The sequence below is a fragment of the Lagopus leucura genome, unplaced genomic scaffold (genome assembly GCF_019238085.1).
Source record: "Lagopus leucura isolate 7727_CA_CO unplaced genomic scaffold, USGS_WTPT01 Super-Scaffold_100016, whole genome shotgun sequence".
NCBI lineage: Eukaryota > Metazoa > Chordata > Aves > Galliformes > Phasianidae > Lagopus > Lagopus leucura.
In genome coordinates this window covers 5,337,238-5,356,239 of record NW_024962270.1, presented here as the reverse complement: position 1 = coordinate 5,356,239, position 19,002 = coordinate 5,337,238, and the positions used below count along the sequence as shown (strand labels likewise).

General features: G+C 36.8%; 1 long non-coding RNA gene across 1 annotated transcript; it reads right to left on the bottom strand.

The window, feature by feature from the left end:
• Window positions 1–2,510: 2,510 nt before the first annotated feature.
• LOC122182831 lies at window positions 2,511–11,923 on the bottom strand. The gene is made up of 3 exons (XR_006180021.1): window positions 11,888–11,923; window positions 3,880–3,986; window positions 2,511–2,556 (listed from the first exon to the last, which is right to left on the bottom strand). It is a non-coding gene; the product is annotated as an uncharacterized LOC122182831 (long non-coding RNA).
• Between the last annotated feature and the right edge of the window lie 7,079 nt (window positions 11,924–19,002).

The window sequence follows — 19,002 nt, the reverse complement described above, 5'->3', positions numbered from 1 at the left end:
CTAAAACTTCTCATAGATTTCAGAGTGCCACAATTTTCTAGCAAACTTGTTGCCAAGAGAAAGAAAACATTGATACACCTAAAATCTATGTATTCTCTTATATACTCTCTTATTAGCTTAAAGATATGCAGAAGAGGTCCTCTTCACTGCCATGAGATTTGCTTGTAGTTAAAAGTGAGTTGATAGGTGCAAGGCTAATGAAGGGTTACAAGATGATGCATTATGTGACATTTCCGATACTAAGAGTAGCAAGGACAAGAGACATAGCAGAAAAGTTATTTGAAAAATAAGAAAAACTGCCTAATTTTTCTGTTTTTAATAAGCTTGCATAACAGCTAAACTGCACAGCTCAAGACAGCTTCTTGTGTTGCCAGAAAAAAAGACAATAGAGGAAACACAAACTCTGGTAAGTTGCTAAGGTGAGAAGGGAACAGCTAATGCACAGTCCTTAGCTAAACAAATGCACAGTAAGACAAAACAGAAGAAGGCACCTGCTCCCTCCAACACAAAATTTCATTTTACATCTTTCTTTTTTCATCTGCAATAATACAGAGCTGTCTCAGACACAAGCTGGGTAGTCCTTGGCTAAAGTCTTTGATCTACCAGTAAAACAATCATCTCCTCTCATTATTATATCACAACAAAATGCGGCGGCGTCCTTATCTCACATACAGGAAGGAGGTAACAGAGAAAACACTGCTGTTTGTGAGCCTTGTAGTGACCTCATTTAGCATCCATATATTGCATAAAACTTAACACCTGCATGAAATGCTCTCAGAAATACAGTTGATTTTACGGCAATTCTGTAAGGAGCCAGAAGTTGGATGTGACATTCCTTGTGGGTCCCACCTAATGTGGGATATTCCATGATTCTTAATCTCACAACTAAAAAAGGCTCAATTTTGTATCAAGCATGAAATTTAACTGCACGCTAGGTGAAGCAGGTCTTTCTGTTAGATACAAGGCTTGAAAGGAATTATGACAAAAAAGAGAAGTTTTAGACAGAAAAAATATCTGTTTTGTCCCACTTAGAACCAGAAAAGAAGGGGCTTCCATCATGGCTTTTTTTAAAAAAGTTTATTCTAATTGTACTAAGGCCACCTAAGTGTCATATCCATCACAAACTGTTCAGGGTTTACAATACTCCTAAACTTCACAAGTAAGCTGGATTACAAGAGCAGTAACTCCTTTTTAACTTCGTAGCATGTGTAATAAGAGTATTATCTACTCAATCTATTTTTGATTGAATTCCAAGTTTTCGGTTCTAAGAGCCTTACACGTTAGAATCATGTATTATCAGCATTCTTCTGACCCTTACAGCTCAAGAACATTCACTAGAAATTCACAAATAATTTTATGACATTTAGCAAGTCATCTCTCAGCAATGCAGTAGACTTCTTTCTTCAGGGGAGTAGTTGAAAGAAAATGATAATGGGTTATCTTAAAAGAAAAGATTTCAGTATCCAAAAGTATAGAAACAATTCAGTCCCAACATTCTAAAAGATTGAAACATAAAGATATTGGGTTTTCTATTAAAGAAAATGGGAAGAAAACATGTGCATGAAATGAAAGAAGATGGTCTAAGAAATAAGACCTTTGCGGGAAACTGGGAGGAAGAAGACAGCATACTTTTCTGTGAAGAAATGAACTGCTTTCCATGAGGGACTTTCCCACTGCAGTTTATAAAGTTATTCTGTTACAGGACTGAGAAGAGACTTTCTACAGAATCTTTCTCTTCCACCCATCCCCTTTGAGAGGCAGCTCTGAGTCCAGATTGTGCTGATAGCCCTGGCAAGGGGAAAAATTACAGTTCATACGTAAACATCAGATGATTCTTACATTATGAGAAAGTGATGCAAAGCTGCAGTAGAGATAGATGGAAATTTCTTCTAAAATACAGGGTTTGCTGGGTTATGCAGATAAGTAGGTCACCTGATTCTATTTTTCGTTTGCATCTCTTTAAAATAATGTTGTCCTATGCTGACTGCTTCAACACAGAGCTAAAAATCTACTCCAAATGGCTCAGATAAAGAGAATGGTTACTGCTTTTCCCTCATGTTGATCCTGTTAGTTCCCTATTCATTTATTCCCCTTTTTCTCCTTCAATCTGAAATAAAAGCAATTCTGAGAGGAAAAGTGTTTGCTCAGAGTAAATCTTGTACCAGAAACTTGGGATATTCGAAGGGTGAAAAAAAGCAATGGCTCATAGGAACTGAAAACAATAATCATTCTTTCAATATGTGCTCCACATCCTTTGCAGAATGCATTAATATGAGCCTTTTAAAATTCAAGCAATAATTTTGTATGTCTTTTCCTTTCTAGCCTGTGTGAATCACCACCCTTTCCTGGACTAAGAAAAGAAGGTAATATTACCCACACTTTATATATGAAGTAGAGAAGATTAAGTGTCATGCCACAAATCAAACAAAAGTCTTCAGAACAGCTCCTGAGCCAAAGCCTGGTACTTTAACAGTATGATAATTTTCTTCTGCCAGGTATTTAAATTTTACCCCAGTAGTTCAGGAGTTCCCATTAGCACAGAATTCATTCCAGCACCTGTCACCAATGAAAGTGAAAGAGATTAGAGTTCATGGAGACGATCCCATCTGTATCCTCATTATCATATTTTCCCCTTACTGAAGGTGGGATGTGGCTACAGAGTGCTGCTGAAGTAACTGAGAGTGCTAGTGGAAGGGAAAGAGCAAACAACACATTGCAGAGGCTACAGCAATTTCCATAAAACAATACTGACACAGAGTAAGTCCTTCTAGTTTTGCTTGGCTCTGCCTGATGTAGACACTAGTCTGGACCTTGAAGATAATAAATATGAAAGACTTAAGGGTAAAGACATCACAGGATGTGTTTCTGGAGAACTGCCATTCCATCTTGGCATACACACACTAGGTTTTAAACCAAGGTGACAGAAAGAATTAATCTGTGTTTCTAATATTTTTGTAAATAATACTTAATTACTACTATCCTGCACTGAATTTTATGTTTTACAATGGATTTGCTACCTTTCCATGTTTGTTGATACTGCATATCTTCTAAACTGGCACAACTGCCTTCTCCTTAAGAGAAGAACATGAGCTGATTCAATCCCAATATGAACCTCTCACATATCAAAAAAAGCAGCATAAAATGTAACATTTGAGGAGAAATATGATGAAGCAGTACAGAAGAAACACAGGTCCCAAAATACATTGCTTCACATTGCTCAGAGGCTCTTCTCTGTACAGGCATAATAATCTCACAGCATGTGGATTACCTAAACCCCTTTATGATGCTTCCTGGATTCAATGGTGAAGACTGTAATGATGTGAATAATGAATACTAAGATATCTACTCCTTGTGCATATATCTTGGAATTAACTGGAAATGAAGTTAATAATTTAATTTCATTCCTTCATCTTAATTAATATGATACTGTTACATTTGAACAGTGCTTAGAATGTTACATGTGGAGAGAAGGTGCGTCTGGTCTTTCTGAAGCTAAATACAGGAAATGGCACCTACAGCATGCACGTATGGATATACATGGAGGCATTCATGCATCTTTGCAAACTCAGTTACTAGAACTATGTATTGGTATTTGGCCTTCTTCCCAGCTCTGTTTTCAGTTTTACCTGCAGCTACTGATGTTATCTGCTCAATAAACTCTACTAAAAATCAAAATGCCTTCTTGATACACTACAGGTAAGATTAATACTATACAAACAGATGGCTTAAGTTTCTGCCAGAGATGAACATTCACTCCATTAAGTGCAATTTTTGTTGATTTACATTTATCATTAACATGTTTGTAATGGCTTCCTAGGAATGCCTAAGATCATACAAAAAAAGCCAAAATTTCATCACCTTAGTTTAAAATATCTTTACCTGTCCCTACTAGGAAGCCCAAGTTCTGGTATTCTGAATATTGGTGGATTCTGACTTGGCCAGTCTAGCAGGCAGATGTTCAAATGTGGAAGATGGGATGATGTAAACTAAAACATAACATAGTCTCAAGTGAGTGTTGAGCTCGCCTGATTGCTAAAAAGATCTTTTGGTAGTGATCTTTTTTACAGCTAAATCCCGGATTTCCTGTCCAGTATGACAGTAAACATTCCTTATATTAGAAAAACACCATTAAGGATATAGAACAAAAAGGCTTTTCTAGAACTTCCATTGATGTTAATTTTGAAACTCCTACTTCACTGGGGCAAAAAAATCTACTTTTCATTATGAAATATCCAGTGAACACACAAGATTTCTCATCGTAGCTTACCCATTAATGATTGTACTGAACAGGACACAGTTGTGCCTGAAGCACGGCAGTAACGGATCAATATGACAGGAAGGTTCACTGTTAGAAAGCTAAATGAGGACTGCTTTCTGAAAAGCGTATCTCTACTTTAAGTCTCAGTTGCCCATCTCTAATGAATATGCAATATAGAGCACAAAGTTAAGCAATAAGGATAAAAGAAAGAGTAAATGATTAGCTGCAAGACTAAAAGCAAATAGAAGATCCTACAAAAACAAACAAACAAAAAGAATAAAATTGAGGAGGAATATTTCCAACATGAGTACATATTTATTTCAGAGCTTAGTTTTAATATTTGAAAATACATTTAATAATTCTCACTTAACTTACACATCATGTTAGAAAATTAATGCCTTGGTTATATAAGTGGTCACCACCTGCACTGATCACTTCCATGCTGATAAAAGAACATCAGTGTACACAGACTACCAGTCACAGGAGTTAATTTTGTGCTTTTGAAAAAATTATTTTTAAGTGCTGATTTATAGATGTTATATAAAAAAATTATCACTATAGAGAACTTCAAAATAACAATGGTATAAACTCTACGCTGCCAGAAGTCAAGGATTTAGAAAAGTTTTATGTTCTCTTCATAATCTGTAAGTCTGTACATCAATCCTTTGCATATTATGAATTATCCAAGTAAGCTTATGAAACAACAGCAATGAAGCAAGAGGAGGGCAAAGTGCATTTTATTATTTTGTAATAATCAGACTTGAAATTTTGAGGCTTTCTGATTTATTGTTATTATTATTGCAAGATTTTATGGTCAGAAAAGACCACAATCTCATCTGATCTGACTTCCTGTCCATCACAAATCATTAGTTCTCATATCTCAGCCAGATCTCTCCATGAAGACCTCTAAAAGAGATCACTGCAGTCCTCGAGAAAATGTCAGTGAGCTGCCAGATATTCCAGAAGCTCCTACAGTAGAAGCCTGATCAAGTGCACCTGCAGATGAACTTACAAATACCAAAAACTCCCTGCCTTTAAAGGAAGGAAGTAAAATTTTCTGTTCTTTTTTTTGGGGGAAAAAAAAAAAAAAAAAAAGTTTCACCTATTATTTGATTTTTGCATATGTACACAAACATTCCAGAAACAAATAATATTTATATGCTGAGCTATATAAATTGCTTGTTTAAAACACACATTTGTTTTTCAACATAGAGACGGACTCTTCTCCACACATACTAAAATCTAACATAAAAATATCTTAGTAATCCAGCATGGTATAAAGCTTGTATTTTTAGCCACATTAACCCAGTCTCATAATAAAAGCTACTGAAGCCCTTGTCACCAATAGGGATCCAAAGAAAAAAATCATGTAGGAGTGTGAAGTGTGCTCCTAGTGAAGTCATGAAGTTACAGCATGGTACGAGGCTGAAGGCTCTGACTCATGCTTGCTAAGTGAACAGCTGGGGCAATGTAAAGCTGTACTTCTCCCAGCTGTTCTTTATCACTTGGCCAGATGTTACCATCCCTGTAGCAGAAAGTGAAACGTGTGACATCACCTTCTCTGTGTCAGTGCTGGATGGTATTTCAGTGCAAAGTGATTCTGATAGTCAACTTCTACGAGCTTTGAATGGAACACAGATCCCTGTTTTTCATACTCCATCAACATTAACAGAACTAGGTTGGCCACAGCTCCAGCATCAGATCACTGAATCCGACAGAATCTTTCCTCTTAGAAGTTCAGCCATGCACAGGTAACAATTTGCTACCTCTGAGAGATTTGTTAACTTCTAAAACCAGAAGAACTCAAAAATGACATCTGGCGGATTCCCCTGCAAATCCCAGCCTGTCTGGCTTTACCTAAATTGCTGTGCATTACATGTGTTCCCAGCATAGAGACAGCTCACAGCTGTGTTGTTCTGTTTCAGTCCATTTTTATATCTACACTAGAGCTTAAGTGACGTGAGACACCTAAAGCCACGCTGTCACATAATATTGCTCTACTAACTTGTGATGACCTCTGAGGGTTTTTGGGCTCTGAATTAATATAGAACAGTTATTCTCTCCTCCAACTAACAAAAGAGCCTATGTAAAGATAACACAAGCCTGGTGTTAAGTGAACTTTTACAGAACTTTAGTTGTTTTAATAGCAGTCTCCATGGACAGTAGGTATTAGATACTGCAAGATCAAAGACTTCTTTTTAATCTAGTAATTAATTATTTTCTCAGCATATTCACAAATAACAAGCATAGTTAAAATCTTAATGCCAAGGTATTACAATCTAGGACAATCCCTTAACAGCTCTTGCAACACAACCTCAGTCTGAAATTGCCTGATCCAAGGACTCGGTGATACTGATACTGCTGTTAGAGTGAGACATCCTCCATTCTAATTAATGCAGATTTCTGTTCTGTGATAGCCTGAATTCTTCTTGACTATTTGATATTCAATAGCAGAAGCAAAACCAGAACTCTATCGTGAAATCAGCTGAAAAAAAAGGCAAGTAGACAGACCTTGCTGGCTATTTCACTGTTTGTGGCACCAAAGCCTACCAATTCTTAAGGAGCTTGTTACAACCTCAATAAAACCTCATGTGACCTCTAAAAGGGTTCAAAAGAAAACTAAATGTCAAAGCCAAGAATTAGTCCATAAAAGGTTGATAGGAAATGTTAGTCTCTCTTACTCCTGCTCATGCACAAAAAACGAATAATGTACACTGGGAAGTGTGTTACAGACCAAACTGCATAACAGATTTGTATCTGGAGCTGGACACAAGCAAATGTAAGGCTAACACAGAGGAACAATATTTTGCAACAGCAAAAGCTGGAAAAAATTCATCCAGCTTTGCAGCACACATAGGTTTGGTTACTGCAAACAATTAATACAATATAGTTACAATTTTCCATTACTTTCTGCTTTTTAAAGGGCAAAAAACCTCCAGGATAGAGTAATTTCCTAACTAGAAATTTTAAGAATACAAAGCTCACTCTTGCTGAGCTGAGCAGTCTCTTTACAAAAAGGAATCACAGCTTATCACTCTGCAGCAACTCTGCAGCATATTCTTCTAATCAACCTTTCATTGCAGTATACTTATCTCTTCTCAGTTCCACATTGCCAGAAATTACTACTGTGTACATTCTGTCTCAGATTGCTTTTTCTTCCACCTTCACTGTTACTTACCAGGGTCAAAAATAATCAGGTGAGAAAGAAGCCATTGACCCCAGGAATGGAATACGAAGTCAATGACAACATTATTCATAGATAAAAAACCCTCTCTCCTCCGGGAAAAAAAAAAAAAAATTCAGAAAACAAAGCAGCCGACAAATTTTTAGTTTGAAATGTACATGGGGTAACAGCATAAGCTTGGAAACCTTTTGAAAATCTTAATTAAAACCATCACATAAAAATATACTTGTCAACTAAATCAGCATTAAAATAGTTTCTAGGAGATAAATAATTCACAGATTTTCATAGTTAACAATCTGCTTTCTGGAAATAAACTTCACAGTTTACTATAAAATGATCAAAGAGGGATTAGGTAGCTATTCAATTTACTGGAAAAACATTACACCATATCATTGAGACTGAGAAAATGACCAAGGAGCTGAATATGTTAGAAAAGATCTAATGAATCTGAACTGTGATAGAAATTCACTGTGTATGGAGTCATTAATGTTAATTTTATGAATATTAAAATCACCAAGGGGAACAAATTTGCTGGCACTAAAGCTGATAATGGCTAAACAGTCCAAAAGATTTCATTTCTAAAAAGTTTAACAAGTGAATTTTCATCTTTAAATGTGGAGATCCGTTTCAATACACCTTACACCCATTTGCCTACAGGCTAGAAATGGTGGTCACTCAGTATCCTTTGACAGTTAAGGAGCTTGATGCCTCTTGGAAATAAAAGGGCTTCCAATGCCTTTAGTGGGATACTCATTTGTCAGTGGAAACTTTTTTTTTTTTTTTTTAATATTTTAGGATTTTTCCCTAATCCCATATCAGTTGCCAGCATCATGGCTTTCGCTACTCTTGGACAGAGGAAATAATAGGATCGTTTTAAGAGACAGCAGGCTGCATCTTTACACAGAAAATCTGACACGGAGCGTACAGCACACAAATTAAAAAACAAAAACAAAACAAAAATGAACAACAAAACCAAACAACCCAATAACTTTGATTTAAGGGAAACAGGGAAACCTTTGCTGTGAAGTCAGACAAAATAACAATATTCAGTTCTGAATGATTGTCGTGTACTATGAAAAATTCTATACAGCTTCTATCCTGAAGCAAACTTCAGGAAATCATCTCCTTGTTCACCTTACTCGATCCTTCCTGGCCATTCCAGGAAGAACTGAAAAAGCATAATGGTAAATGTGAATACACCGCATGTAGAGAAATGCAAAATGGGATGTAAATTGACATGGTTAACTCTGCTCTGGAAAAGTTTAACAAAGTTCAAATATGAAAGAACTATGATTCTCTCCTTTTCTCCCAGAAAACTTTGTGTTACTCTCCAAAACAGCAAGTAATAATTAGAAAATGGGAATCCTCTCTCTCTTTTGCCTGACTTACTGTCTTCCATTTGCACATATTGAAGCATTATAACAGCAGGGATTTTGTGTGCACAATACTTGCTGAAGATCTTCACCATCTTAGGTTTTAACTTTGGAAACTCTTCAATCTGTGTGCTCTTTTCTCATTAAATGCAGATCTTTGCAACAATTTACCACAGTTACAATGTTTCACATTTGGAAAACCAGGTTTTTATCTCTGATTATCATTACAGTTTACGGATAATGTAATTTCTAGGAAAGCTGATCACTAAAATCTTGCTTGCTTTGGTAAGGGAAATTTGCTTCTTCATTATGTAAGTAATGGAAGCTATATCAAATTTATTAATATTTATTCAAGGCATACCTGACAACTCATCTTACACTGAGAAAGTGATTACTTTAGAATCTCAGGTCATAAAAACAAATTTCCAACTCTAAGCTTCAAGTTGAAAATGAAATAAGCGCAATCCAAAAATACAGCACCTGAAAATATTAATCCAACATATATTTAGGAGTGTGTGAATTATGAACCACGGCTGCTTAAATTTGAGATGAAGACAAGGAAACAATAAGATTAGAATGCACCTCAGCAGCAACAAATTTACGCCTATTTAAGTGGACTTTATACAGTCAAAAAAATGCCACTCATATCTCCTGGTATTTCATACTGGACACTACAATGATATTTCCAGGTAATTTATTCCATTTTCTGTTACGTCTGCCTTCATCTGTGCCCTGAAAGTACGATAGGTCTGAAGGATTTGATCTCTCATCACAAGCCAAAAATTTTTAATACAGTTTGCAAATAATATTTCCTTGACATTCAGAGTTATGAAACTGAGACTCTGGAGAAATGTATTTCCAGTTTCCAAAATCCCTTTTTCACCATCAGCTCTAATTACCTTTTTTCTCATCTCCTGAAGACATCTTCAGTGTCTCCATTTACTACCATTAACATGCAAAAAAAAAAAATAACTCCAAAGAAACCATTCTAAAAAACAAACAAACCAACCAACCTTGGTTTTATCCTCTGAATTATTTGGAAAGAACTTACGAAGACATTTTAATGGTTCTTTAAGTTATCATCACTTAGAAACAGTAATAAAAATACTGAAACTGAAAAGAATACCCACTCTACTGTACTGTAACAGCCTGAAAGTTTCTTGTTAAAATTTCAATATTCTAAATTTATGCCACTAAAGTGCCTGCTTTTCTTCGATCTTCTGCATGAAGACAAATGTGGGAACAGAATAATTAGCTTCTATTGTAATGAACTGTAAAATTCATAGAACATTATGAAATTGAGAAGCATAGAACAATATTATCATTAAGGATTTATAGCTTATAAAATTCAAATTATATGTTTTTCATAAATTCTCTCTGATCTTCATAGCTATTATGACTTTCCCAAATATCCTTCCTGTTTCCTATTTCCATCTGGCATACTCTCAGAATCTAAGAGAATCTTTTAAAAGTTTCAGAGAGTTAATGAAATGGAAGAGTTTTTATGCGGTTCATCAGGAACAGCTACGCTCTTTTTAGTTAATGAGTATTTTTTTCTGTGGCTTTCTGTGTGGTTGCATATGCAAACTACAACACAGAAATAAAAAACTGTCCTGGCTACAGCATGCATTCAAAACATCCCACATTAAATATGTTCTTTACAGTAATTAAAATAACAATGACATTTCAGCATAATAAGGCACATTATTTTATTCTAGAGAAAGCTAAGAGCATCTTTTGGGGCACCACTATTTTATACTCTCTCCTCCAGAGCAGCTTGCTGACAGGTGTATTATAGAAGTGGCATTTAGCTCAGTTCCCCTTTTCAATCCTAAATCTTCCCCACTTTTTGTCCTCTTGTGACACCGACAGCATAATGGCTCCTTCCCCAAAGCACTGTAGCTGGCAATACTGACACCTTGCTGAGAGCAGGCAGCAAGTATCTTTCTAGTGATCTTCCAAATTGCCATTCTTCTTTTTCAGCTAGCTCTGCTATATATCTTCTTGATAGAAAACTACCATATGAAGTGCTTCTGAGTTAAAGAAATTCACTTCAGAGGTTTTGAAGATTTTTTTCCCTATTTTTCCTTAAATTCATGGCTCTAAAAAACACTGACAGTTTTGATGGAAGAGGTTGCTGCCAGCAAGAAAACAGATGCAAAATTGAGGAAAATGCGTGATGTGTTGAGAAGAGTAAATCAGCACTTCAGTGTCAGAGTCACTATTTCATTATTCAGATGCAGTAGACTGAGCAAAAGAGATGAAACATGTCAAAAGCAAGAAAGAGGTTAGGACTGAAGTTCTCTGAGAAACCTCAGCACCCGAAACTTCTGCTTTGTAATTTTATAATTACTCTGCAAAGTTCCTGTGCTCCTCCGACTCATTTTATTTTCTGTCAACATAGCTAAGCATGTTACTGCAGTTTTTTAGGTTCACATCACCGTAATTTCATTCAATTGAATTCCACCAGCATAAAGCTAAAGCTGAACTTTAATGAATCAAGCCCAACACAATTACTTAAAAATACATAAAAGATAAAACTGAAAAATGTAATAGGCATGTAAAAGTTGCAGAAAATTAAGTTACTTTCAGAAAAGCATCTAAAATATCTTAACAGTGGCAGAATTGGATTTACTGTAAATTTGATCTCACAGGGCTGAATGAGTGTGACTACAGATGTCTGATTATCAGTTTTGGATGAGGACACATATTCCTGCATTTCTTTCCGCTCACATTTATAAACCAATAGCATTCTCATTAGTTTTACCTCTTGACAGAAATGATCTGCATAAAACCAAGCGACAGCTAACCAGAGGACCAAACCACTGACAACAATCCCCCACTACGCTGCAAACTGAAGCCCAGCCCTAATTCTGGGATACATCATTGCTGCCAGAACACACCACTACAACAATTGCTCTGCATTAGAGCTAGAGTTCATTTTAATCTAATTTATTTTAATCAAATATTCTTCAGTTTACTGTTTACAGCAAGTAATTCTTCAGAAAGGGAAAAAAAACAACAACACAGTAAACTATAATTTACTTGATAGATTACATGGTCAGTTCATACCTTAAAACGTGACCTTTGATGTTTGTTGTTTTCTTTTGTGCAATTCAGTCATGAAGACAGATAAATGCTCATCACTGACACCTGCTGAAGAAGGAAGATTCATTTTGTTTTGTGAGGGTGGTAAGAAAGTTACTTCAAAACTCTCTGTAAGTTGATCCCAGTTTTGTTAAGTCTTTACACTGCAGTGCTAACGTAAATTCTTCTACAGAAGTCACAAAACACAACCACATCATCACTACATCTTATTCAAGTCAGCTTCTCATATCCAGCTCCACCATGAGATTGTTTCTGTTGCTGTTTTTGTTTAATAATATTTATAATTATTGCATTTAAAAAGAAAAATCAGTTTACTAACAAATTTCAAAATTTCTAACACGCCAGCTCATAATTACTATTAGTAATCAGTTATCTAGTTACCTATCCAATAGTCTTAACTTTTCTTATACTTTGTAGACTATTTGCAGAAACACCTCAATGAACTGAGTCCGTCCTGCATTTTCAAGAATAGCCTCAGATTTATCTTACAAGTCCTACTGACCTGCTCAGAGATCTCAGAAATAATCATCAGTATACACCCTCAGATAAGAAGCAGACACTAAAAAAAGGTGGCACCCTCTGTGCCTTGTTGATTTTGTTTTCTATGATCACAAGGAACACGAAGATAATGAACGGCTATCCCAGAGACAATCTTGTTACTTCCAAAACATAGTAAACATTAAGGATTAATTTATATCCAACTATTTTTTTCTTTAAAAATGCTTCTCACTACTATCAACTATCATTACTTGTAATTTTTAATTCCCACATTCTGCTTATTTAACTAACACACTGAATGAGAAAACTTGTAGCACATTTTGGATGGGGAGTTCTCTAGGTCTTAGTGGCAAGTGCTCAATAATGGATACATTCCTTCTATAAAACTAAATGCATTGCCAAGTATTTGTCACATGAATAGTTGAGATAGCAACTAGAATATATTACCTTTCCTTCCCAAAATGCCTCTGTTAGCTTGCAAGACTCTCTGCCTGATAGCAAACTCTCAGTCTCTCACAGGGAAACATACTGCTTATTTTCCCTGAATTAATATTTCATAGCTTATATTGTACATTACTACTTTCCAGCTCTCGCTCTAAATGAATGAGGGTCATTTAACATTTCCAAGAACAATAGTTTTTATTCAGATTGTGCAGTAAAGATCAACAGCCGTCCTCAAATGAGCAAGTGGCGAGCACATAGGAGAAGGGAAGATGAAGGCAGGTTTACAGAAAACACAAAAAAGAACTTTTTTACATTTTTCTTTTCCCTTAGATCATTTTTTTTTTTCCTCAAGCTGCTTTTTAACAATAAGGCAGGGCAGTGTCAAACCCAATATCATTTGCAGAAATAACCACTTACTATGGGGAAAAAACAAAACAAAACAAAACATTTTGACAGATAGCCCAGAAGATATATTTTTCAAATGGGACAGATATTCCTGCAGTTTTGTACCGATTTTTAGAAAATGGTTTTATACCATGAAAAGCAGAGATAGTAAAGTTCACAGTGAAATTCAACCTCCTGTCCTGGGCAGATAAAAGCAGCAAGTTTTTGGAAAGAAAAACAAAAAGCAAAAAAAGTAGTAATGAGCAAAATCCAGGCTGGAAGGCTTTAACAGGAGTGTTAACAACTGAAAAGACTTCAGAAAACCTTCACACACAGAATAAATCCTCACCTATTCAAAGCCTTTCCACTGCCGAGGAGTCCCAGCTGCTGCCCCTTCTTTCACCCCAAACACTTTGCAGCACAGGGAAGGCAGCAAGTGGTGGAACAGGCGGAGCTGCCTTCCTGCAGCTGCCTGCCAGGGACAGAGCACTTCCCTTGCTCCTAACTCTCCGTCTTTGTCCTGCACTTTCCTGCAAGGCATCACCACAGGTGGAGTCAGCCTCCCATCCTGCATTCCCTCCTAGGCAGCCCTGGGAGGGCACCAGGGAGTTTCCTCAGGAGGAAATTTAAAGGCAGGCAGTTTACTGCACTGTTTTAAAGGAAACAGTACAACAGCTTTCAACACTTTCCTCCTACCAAAATCAAAAGCACCAATGACCTAAGTAGAACTTCTCACTCAAGCAAGGCAGGTGACGTGGCCGTGTTCCTCCCTACCTGCTTTAAGGCCGGTGAAGGCGCTTCACACTCCAGCCCAAGCCCTGCTCCTGTGCTGGGCCTTTCCTCCAAGCTCAGCGGCTCCAGCCAGCAGAGGCAAGGCTCCGAGGCAATCAGCACATGCTGCTACCTGCTCCTTACTTCCCCTTACTGCTGCCCTCTTGTCATGGTCTTATGTTGCTTGGTTATTGGTATTTTACATCATAACATCATGTAGTGCACTGGGTTAATGTTCCAGTTCCTGGTACCTGTCCCAGAAGAGAACTACATACCCCAGAGGACTCTGCACTCAGAGAGGAGATAAAACACCTGGCAAAGTCATGAGATCTCTCTCTCTTCCCTTCTGCTCACCCTGACTGCACATCTTGCCCCAGCATTAGAGTACCTTCAGTTTTTGGACACTCTCATTTTATTTGATTAGCTTCAATTCTAATTATACTGTATTATATTGCATTATCGTGTATTATCTTGCAACCCGATATCTGAGGAGAAACTAGTTGTTTTGTTTCTGGACCCATCTCTCTACCCTTTTCTCTTTTATCCCTTTCCTGGGGTGTGCATCTGCAGGTCCCTCCCACCCCTCTAGTCACAGAACTGGGCCAAACCAGCCCATGAACCCTTGACACCTCTTCATCCCGACACTAAGCACTGTCTTGACCAAAGGCAGCAGGCTTCCCTAAAATCCAACCGCAGTCATCCATGCTAGCACATGTGTTTGCAGAGAACACAAGATTAAGGAATGTGTTTCCCCTTGGGTAAGCAGCTCTGAAAGCTGTTCTAGAGATGGTGTACCAGTTCCCATAAATTTCTTGATAAGGCTGTCCTATATTTTAGCCTATACTTAGAGTGATTTTTCTAAAATATATTGCCAAGATAAACGTTGTGTGGAAAGCTGCAGTGTGTTTTGACTGTCTATAGATACTGCAAATAACTATGTTTCTTGCTGTAGGCAAAACATTTATTTTCTTCCGGTTAAAAGTAATGCTTTTTTTTTTTTAATCATTACTATTATTTCCTTTGTAAAACAATTTAGGAAAATACTAAAAGGAATGCTTCCAGTCTAATCTTTATGAAACAGCCAAGGCAACAAATTGCACTCCAGATCTAATTCGATTAAAATCAAGTTATGACAGACATTTGGCCACCATGGATTGCAAGTTCTAATAAATGTTAAAAAAAATCTTTTGAGATTTTCACTATTACGAAAGTCTTCAATGAGCAAAATTCCCTACACAGAAAAATGTGAAAGATTCCAACTATTCTATGCCATCTTAATACTTAATTAATTTTTTTGCTCTAATTAACATTTTCTGAGCACCCTATTTACGATTCTTCTCTTTCATCTGATATCCTCTCTCGCTCCCAAAATGCATTATCAAAAACAGATTTGGAATATTATCTTTCTGAACATTTTGAAAAAAATATATAATAAACTAGATTTTGTACCAACAATATGTCCCCAAAGCAACAGTTGCATACTGAAAGAACCCATGTATACACTCCATTTAGTGAAGACCTTCTCTTTCCTCAACTTCTAGAGATTAGAGACCCAAAAAGGGCAAAAAGAGCAGCTTAGATATGCAAGATGGAATAGAGAGAGCACTACTACAGAACAAGCCACAGTATCACAGAGATTTTCTTCTTCTAGGACACAATTAAATTAAACTATTTTTGGAAACATTGCTTTCCACTCAGACCTGCCTTTTTTAAAACATACATTCACAGTGCTGGGAACTCTGTTATGGAAAGCCACCGTGTGACTGCTACAGAGGTGTAAATCAGGAAATCCATTCAAATGATAGGAACTTTTTCACAACTACAGCCAGGTCCTCATGGCCAACATACGAGATTTACTGGGGTAATGGCAGTGATTTATGTGACTTGCATTTTTACTCACTATTTTCACCTTAAAATATGTTTTAATTGACACTTGTTTAAATCTGTTTACATTTCATTTATTGACAAGTGATGTCTAAAGCTTTGGAAAATTGTCTACAGGGTGGGGAGGTTACTGACTACACAGGGGAAGAGTATTAAAAACTTTGGACTTTGATTTCTACACCAGATCCAGCATTTCTTCACGGCCTGCACTTTTAATTCCCACAGTGTTTCAGAGGTCTTATTTCTTCATGACTGTTTTTTAGAGCAAGGGAATGGCAATTTAGTCCTAGACAAGTAGTTCCCAGCAACCTCACTGGTACAGAATAAGCACATTTAAGGAAAAAGAGTCCTAGTAGATAAATTGAGCTACAGTGACATCATTGTAGAGAGACAGCAGGAACATTGCAATACAAGAAAGCGACCAATAATTTTGCTGTTACGAGCAGTATAAAACATAAACAAGGACTTTTACTCTAGCTCCCACATTATTTGTGGCCTAGATGCACCTGAAAATTTGGCAATTAGTAAGAGAATGTGTTCTTTAAAAGGCTGTTAAAAGTACCATTATGTCTGTATGTACTTAGCATTTTCTCTAACTCCCTTGTTGGAAACCAAGCAGAAATAGTTCCGAAAAAGTAGTGAGAAAATAAATATCTACTTGCTGTTTTAGTGCAACTAGAAGAGATGGCTGAATTCCAGACAAAACTGGACAAACCTAGTGAAACACATTATAGGTTCAACCACAAAATCCACCTCCACAATAAATTCATCATCACATTTATTCCAAATGAAGACATAAACTACTAACAGCATAGTCCATGAACATTTGAATTGCTTCTAAATTTTGAGAGTCTGAAGGATAGATTTCAATGCTCTGCTCTGCTTAGTTCACTGCAGTGGTGCAGACGCAATAGATTTAAGCTTGCATACTTTCAAAGAAGCATGCATAGACTCAGACTTGAAACATACTCTCCTTGAAATATAACCATAAAGTTACCTGGAAGAATTCAAAAATGCAGGACTATAACTTCAAACTAAAGCAGAGTAATCCTGTTTTCAAAGTTCCCTGATAACAGCTGCAGTCTTTTGAATTTGCCTTGAGTCTCAGTTTGAAGATCTACAAAAAGTTATCTATCTCTAAAGGACTCTGCTCAAGAAATGTCAGACGTAAACAGACTTTGAAGGAGCTCACAACTGTTTCCAGAGCAGCAATGATCAATTTTAAGCTTACTTCTTGTTTTAGTTTGATTTAACGACACAGAAAGGAGACCTCAGCACAAAGCAGTAACATGCAGTGATGCGATAGGTTGCAGCATGATTAGATATTCCTAAGTACTGACATTAATTCTGGGGTAATGTATGAACACACACTACTTTGCAGATGACTTCACTGTAATGTGTACAGTCTACATTCTGACAGCTGTGTGTCATGACAGGATCCCATCTCTGACATGACTGACGTGCATCCCCCAAGGCTGCTATCTTTCACCACAAACAGGTATTATACAGGTAGTTAGCATGAAAGAGGTATCTTCTGTAAGAGGAACCAAAGGGAGAAAAACAATAAGCTCAAAAGAGTTGCTTTTATTTAAAAAGCAGCAGGATGGAGAAAAATAGTTCTTTAAAGAAGAACTTTTCATCTCACACTGTAGGCTTAGAAGATAAAAATGCTTCCCAATTTTCATATATGAATATCTAAATTCAATCTACAGAAGGAAATTGAAACAGGAGTGGCCTGGTTTCCAAATATATGAAACACTTTCAATTCTTATGATCTCTCTGATTTTTTTATATCATGCTGGCTTTTAAGGTATCTCTGCATTGCATATTGCAAGCTCATGCAGGTTTGCTATGTCCGATGTCCAAACCAGACAAATGTGAAGCAGCTCCAGGCAGTATGCTGGCTAAACAATGGCTGCCACATGTGAAATGCAGATGGGACGCAGTGCTTTACTAACTGCTCAGAGAAGTGAATTTCTATTTCAGGTGAGCAAGGTCATGAAATTCAGAATGGTGCCCTATATAGTCAAGCACACTGCTGAAGTGCCTCGCTGCTTTGAAAGATGACGCTGAAGCTTTCAAATAATGCGCTTAGATGGGAAAATTGAAGAATCTGCAATGGAAAATTGTTGTCCTTAAATGCAACCTACTGTGAACTGAGGGCTATTTTATAACTAAGTGAATATTTAATGTTGAATTTTTTTTTTAATACAAATGTTATCTGTGACTATAAAGATATTCATGAGGGGAAGGAGTTACAGGACTGTATGTTTATCCTAACAGAAACTGGATAAAAAGTATCACCACAGGAATGGCGGACAGAGGCTAGGATGATTCTAATAAGACCCATACTCTAATACTACAAAAATAAAGCTTATCTGGTAACCTCTTTGGGTAGGCACATGGCTAGCTGATATCTCACTCATTATTATGAGACGTCCTATCTCTTCCTTTGTCTACTCACGTTTTGAAAAAAAAAAAAAAAAGGATTCCTTGTGAAAGGAGGAAATATGTAAGCTAAGCAGAATCACTTTTCCCACTTCTGTCAGGTCCAGTGACCAAGTCTTTGTATAAGAGGAAGGTGTTAGGGTGAAATCCCATGTCCAAGGGCAGCAGGTACCGCACAGGAAAAGTAAGTTAGAAACACCTTCGTCTTTTGTCCAAAATGATTCACATTGTGGTGGGACTTCTAAGTTACAGAGGTGCTGCAGGGGACACATTTTAAGTACACTTATCAAATCCATGTCAGAGGAAATAATGAGCGTTTACTTCATCAATTCCAATAACATTTAAGTGTGGATACACAAATCAACTTAACACTGTCAGAGTAGAAATACCATGAAGACTCTCCCAAAGGCAATTTTTAGACACAAAGATACATTAATTTAGAAAAAAAGATTTATTAAGCCATCCGGTGGCTTAGGCTGAACACCAAATGACTCAGAATGAGCAACTGCTGTAGCAGCACTAGTATACCAGGCCAATATCGTACAGTATAAAAGAGAAGTATAGACTTCTTTCTTATTTTCCCTTTCGAAGCAGCTGTATGCCATCCTATATGTTTCCCAAGTGCCATAAAACCATTACATTCAGCTAAC